Source organism: Nothoprocta perdicaria, unplaced genomic scaffold (assembly GCF_003342845.1).
Source record: "Nothoprocta perdicaria isolate Ctin4 unplaced genomic scaffold, notPer1 scaffold_28, whole genome shotgun sequence".
In the NCBI taxonomy this organism is placed as follows: Eukaryota; Metazoa; Chordata; class Aves; order Tinamiformes; family Tinamidae; genus Nothoprocta; species Nothoprocta perdicaria.
Window position 1 is genome coordinate 5,786,989 of NW_020455510.1, and position 5,706 is coordinate 5,792,694.

The following is a 5,706-nucleotide window of genomic DNA, read 5'->3' on the forward strand; positions in this document are numbered from 1 at the left end:
GCCTTTTCTTCTGCAGAGCTGGGATCCTGCTCATGGAAACTACCCTCTTTTTTCCAGAAAATTATTCCAGGGCTGTGCGTCCTGTTGATGCTAGGAAAGCCAGACGCTTTCTTTGGAAGGGCATCCCTCACGGGTACAGCGTGCCCATGACAGCTAAACTGAGGATGAGTGAAGTAGTCACAGAGTGACAAGGCAGGGAGAGCCTGTCCTGCAGAAGTTATGTACACTCGTCTTGATTTCCGCTGACCCGAGTGCTGTCACTGCCTCTCTCTGCATGATTTTATCCTTTTTTTTTTTTTTCTTTTTTAATTTCCCTCATGAAGACACCCTTCCTTTCTCAGAAAGAGTTTGCTACACCACTAGTTTAAAGCCAAAGAGCATGGTTCTCCTTCCAACATCTACCTTGGGGTGGCAAAATGGTACAATAGCTCAGATCGAGCAAATTTAAGTATCAAACCCTGGGAATCTAAACACATCCATGCTGTAATCCATTTTTCATCCTTGACCACCCAAGGYCATTAAGAGGTGTAATTCTTCCTCTCACACAGCTCACCTCCCTTGATCTCACACAGAGGAATAAATTTACATGTGAGGCAATTTTGCTGAAATCCATGCGGAGACTTCTGGAAACACTGGTGAGATTGGCTCTGTTGTCTCTAAGCATTTTCCATGCAGGTATGAAGTTCTACATTTCTCAATATGCTTTAGGGTCTTCTGAGTCTGAGGAAAAATTGACATAACTAAGGGAAACTCCTGCAGATGTCTGAGCCCAGGGATGTTCTTATCAAAGCCATTTGCTATTTGCGTGGAGCCACATGGGCTACCTAATTCCCATGGAAGTTGTGTAGTAGCAAAGGTATTCTCTACTCATCCTCCTTCCCACTGGCTTCAGGCCTGCAGATATTTTGCTCGTGATGCAACTTCAATTATTTCCATGGCAACCATCTTTTGTGAGGTCTCAGACTGAAGTTTTTTAACAACTCCATTTGCCAATCCAAGCCTCAGAAGGAAGTGGACTGCAGAGGGAGAAAGTTCTTATTCAAATGCAAATAGCTATGATAATAGTTGAAGCAGTGCAGGGAGAGATGGAGGGACGATGAACTGGCCATGCATGGTGGTTTTTTATCCAACCCTTCCCTCCTTGTGAGTTTTCTGAACCATGAAAGGACTTCATCAAGTGACACCTTTGACACTGAAAGCTGTGACGTACTTTGGGGCATTCAGACAAAGAGCAGCATAGGTGGCACTATCCTGAATGAAATTTTCCTCTCCTTATTGAAAAGATATTCATTTGCTTCAATCTGCTCCTGTCAGAATCACCCTAGGGTCCCTTGGGAACATGCCTGGTGCCTATTAGCCCCAGTTGCTTCCTAGGGTAAAGCTCTGAGCTTACTGTGCTCAGGTGCTTTGGTTGCCCTAGTCCAGGACCGATGGCAAACAGCTACACATGGGAGACAATGTCCTCCGCTGTCTGTGCCCTTCTTGCAGGAAGGATCACCTTTCAGTTACATCTCAACTCTTGATGGACCTCAAATTGTGCTTTCTCTTATTGGTATGTGCTTCTGCCACAGCCAGCAAGTGGCCTAGGCCACCTTTGAGCTGGTCCATTTTTCTGAGGTCCATTTTTCCTCTCATCAAAAATGTGTTTTTCACCATCAACCACTAGCAGCTGTTGGAAGAAGCCTCTGGCTGCCATTGTCTCCACTGCCTTGGGAGGCAGGTAACACTAATTGTTTAGAGGATCTACACACCCTACACATTGACAGCAACAAAACCACTGCTGGTGACCTCTGCTTTATTGCAAGGTGCTTAAAACAACCTATATCTCATATAGAGGAACCAGTGCCCTGAGTGCTCCCAGTTGCCCTGATGAGGCTCAGCTGGGGTTCCCCATCCTGAATCTCTTGGCGGTTCTGGCCCTTGGCCATTGGGCTGTATTTAAGCTGAGCCTGGGCCCCATAGTGAAGCTGGTGGTTGTGCAGGGTTTTCTTTTCGGTCTTTGTACTTTTTAATGGATGTTTATTTTAGATAGCTAGAATTTTTGTATGTACTTTGTTTGCTAAGCTTGTTGCTCTAAGGCTGTTATGTTGCAGGTGTGTAATTGCATCAAAATGATAATGTTCCTGGTTTTTATTATATATTTCACCTCTTCTTGTTATTTTTTGGGGTTTTTAAATATAATTTTTGTCCTGTTGTCTCAGGGTAAGTTTTTATTTGTGTCAGAAGAGTTACTGTAAGTTATGTAGGATCTCCGTAGAATTTTAGAAGGTAGGAAATTCTCTGTACAGTATCTTTCTTTCCAGAAAGAGAGCTTAAGTTCCTACCTCCACAAGACAAATTTTTAAAAAAAAAAAAAAAAAAAAAAAAACCCTGAGCCAGATATGAAGAGAGTATATTTTTAAGGTCTCTTCAGTAGGTCTTTCTACTTAAGTTATACTCAATTTATTGTATGACAAAGTCTCACAATGGGGGAAAAAAAAAACATAGCAGAAATAGCCAAACAGCTTTTTTAAAATAGTCGGTGTTGTTCAGCTACTGATCAGGAAAATTCTTGCCTTGTTAAAATTATAAGGAAATGTTTAATTAATGTTTGTGTCTTCGCAAAAAGTGTAGTGAGCTCCAAGCTTGTGCTGGGATTACCACAGAAATACAGAGAAGATATAGTGGCTAAGGCCAGCCTTAGCCATCCCCCTCAGTTAGTTTCACAGCTGTGGAAGGAGCTAGCTGGGTTAGAGGGCTGACAAAGGTTAGCAAGTACAAATGAGGTGGGCCTGTGAACAGGAGAGGAGTATGTACTGGGGAAAGGGTCTAGCACTGACTCTAGATGTTGGTTTTGTTCTGCAGGCTTTTTCAAACACTGCTTTCTAGGTGCTTTTTCTGAAAAGGAAATGATCAAGTAGGAAAAAGGCTCTGAAAAAATGTTCAAGGTGAGTGGAAGTTTTCTTTTCTTTTCTTTTYTTTTTTTTTTTTTTTAAGGGGAAAAAAAGAGATCCCAATATAATGGGTCATAGCTCTAGAGGTTGTTTTCTAAGTTGCCTAAATTAGACAAGAATGTCAAGCCTCTACATAGGGCAGTATGTCCTCTAGCTAAGTTGTAGCAACAAACCTGATCATGTCCCAGACTTTAGAGGCTTGGGAGTCTAAAGTGCCTCTCTTCAGAGTGGTACTCACTGACACTGCTGCAGGCTGGATTAGGAATGGGATGGTAACCAATGCCTTTCTATGGGCATGTAAAGGAGCAGTGAAACTTCTAGAACTGGGGAGCTCAGGGCTGCAGGTCAGAGGAGGACTAGTGTTATGTGTGAGTTAAGTCAAGGATCCACAAATACTGTCTAACATGGGAATAGCACAAGGTGTTCCAGGAGAACATGAATTTAACATGAACATGAATTTAATGTTATCACCTATGCTTAGCCAGAGCAGGCTTGAAATTGCAGTGTCACTGCCCCTCTGCTCTGAAGTTATGTCTGGGAGTTGATGATTCCTCTTTGATCTTTAAATTTAGCTTTAAAGTGTTGCATTTGAGCTTTGAACTGGTGAAARCCTTGCTATGGGTGGAGGCCAAAACTTCAAGTTGTGGTGTCTGGGTGGGGAAAAGGCTTGGGAGTAGAGGGAGGTACCTCTTATGCACTTGTATCTCTTGATCTTGTACACAGATGTATCTCTTCATCCTTTTTCAAAAAATGGGAAGAGTAGGTGATGCTTGGTCACAACTGTCCTKATGAGCGGCTCCTCCCTGGCACACTGTAAATGGTCGGTGTGGTTTTCGGGGAGGTCAGGTTGAGGAGGGGAGGGCATGTGGGGAGGCAGGGCCCTGTCCCCAAGGGCCAGCCTTCCAAGAGCTCTGTCAGGTGYCACAGCTGGAGCCTGGGCAGCCTGTGCCCTGGGGTGAGACATGGGAAGGAGCTCTCTTCTTGGAGCCCATGGATGCATCACAAGGGGAACATCTCTGCAGGTATCTGCGCAGTCAAATGAGTGAGCTGAGTTGAAGAAACTGGTGTTCACTGTGTCTTGTTCTCAKGTTGTCCTTGTGTCCCAGTGTGCCAAGGTCTGGCAAGAGGGAGTTGGCCTTAACTTTCCAAGGACTGGAGGAAGGCTGTGTTGGAGAGGGCAGTAGACATGATAGCTCTGGGTAAATGGTATTGAGATAAGTTTGTTAGAAGTCTTCTACCTGCAACGAATATGAAACAAGCTAGYATGTGGGCTCATCCTTAAGAAGGAAAGGGTAAAGTTCCTTTATGGTTCCACTATTAAATGGAATAGTGACTGTTAATGCGGAGAGTAACTTTGACCTCATTGAGGCTTGTCATGCTTTTGAAATAGGCCCTGTTAGGGGAGACCATAGGCAGTATGGGGCAGTATATTACCATATGGCCTCAGTGTTTTGGAAKGGGAGGAGGTTAGTGTATGTTTGACATGAATGCTCTTAAAACACTGGGTGAATCATGGGCTTGTTCTGTGGGTGGCTCCTGACGAGCAGCTGGTGTCTTGCAGGTTAATGGTTGAGTTCCTTTGTATTTGATTTTGTTTTTTCTGGCAGCACCTGCAGTGCGAACAGCTTGGGGGTSCCCTGGCCCTATAAAACACAGTTGAAATCCTGCTCTGTGCTAGAGAAGAGACCATGCAAGAAAGCCAGTGTAAGTGGTGACAAGTCAAAAGCCAAGTGTGCACAGTGGGCTAAAAAACAGGAGTGCTGAAGTTGGGCTCACTGACCTTGGGAGACATGACTTTAAAGTTGGAGGAAAGCAGAAGGCTGGGCTGGAATCTCAGAGGTGAAGGAGAGAACTGGAAGCTTTAAAGTGAGTTGGAGGTGAGTCTTTTCAGGAGAAGGACCAACTTTTGAGACAGTGGTGTATGTGTTGGTTTTTGTTTGTTTTTGTTTTAGCAGTGGATGGCATTGCTTTCCTGATGCTGTGTCCCTGTACTCACAGCAAGAATCACAGAATGGTGGAGGTTGGAAGGGACCTCTATAGATCATCTAGTCCCACCCCCTTGCTCAAACAGAAACACCCAGAGCAYGTGGCACAGGGTGGCATCCAGGCAGATTTGGAAGATGCCCCCAGTGGCCTCCATGTACACAGGGATGGGGGAGCCCTATGCACTTCCATGTGGCTCCCAGGGTCCTTTGTGCACTTRGCTATGGGGGGCCCCTATGGTCCTCTATGCTGCCCCACCGTCCTCTGTCCACATGTAATGGAAAGGGGAGGCCTTATGAGCCTCCTGTGAACCAAAGGGTCACCATGGGCAGAAGGACGGAGGGGCCCTACGGGCCTCTGTATGGTCTCCTGGGGCCTCTGTGCAYGTGGGAACGCAGTGGTCCTTATGGGCCTCCCTCCGGTTGCTCGAGGCCTCTGTGTGAACAAGGATGGGGGGCCCTACAGGCCTCCACGTGGCTTCCCAGGGCCTCAGTAGGAAAGGTGATGGGGGTGCTGAGAACCTCCATGTGGCCCTCGGGGGCCTCTGTGTATGTGGGAACATCTGTGCTGTCTCTTGGGCCTCTGTGTTCAAAGGGACAGGGGTGCCCTATCAGCATCTGTGTGGGCCCCACGGGTCTCTATGCACACATGGATAGGTAGGACCAAACAGTCCTTCTGTGCGGCCCCCAGGGGCTCTGCACACAGAGATGGGGTGGCTGTATGGAGGCTGTAGGGCATCCTTGGCCCAGTGCACATGGAAGGCCCAGAGGGCCATACAGAGCCTTGTAGG

General features: G+C 46.3%; 1 long non-coding RNA gene across 1 annotated transcript; it reads left to right on the plus strand.

Moving 5' to 3' along the window:
* Positions 1-1,984: 1,984 nt before the first annotated feature.
* On the plus strand, positions 1,985-4,551 carry LOC112948907. The gene is made up of 3 exons (XR_003249726.1): positions 1,985-2,093; positions 2,845-2,927; positions 4,541-4,551. It is a non-coding gene; the product is annotated as an uncharacterized LOC112948907 (long non-coding RNA).
* Positions 4,552-5,706: the final 1,155 nt, after the last annotated feature.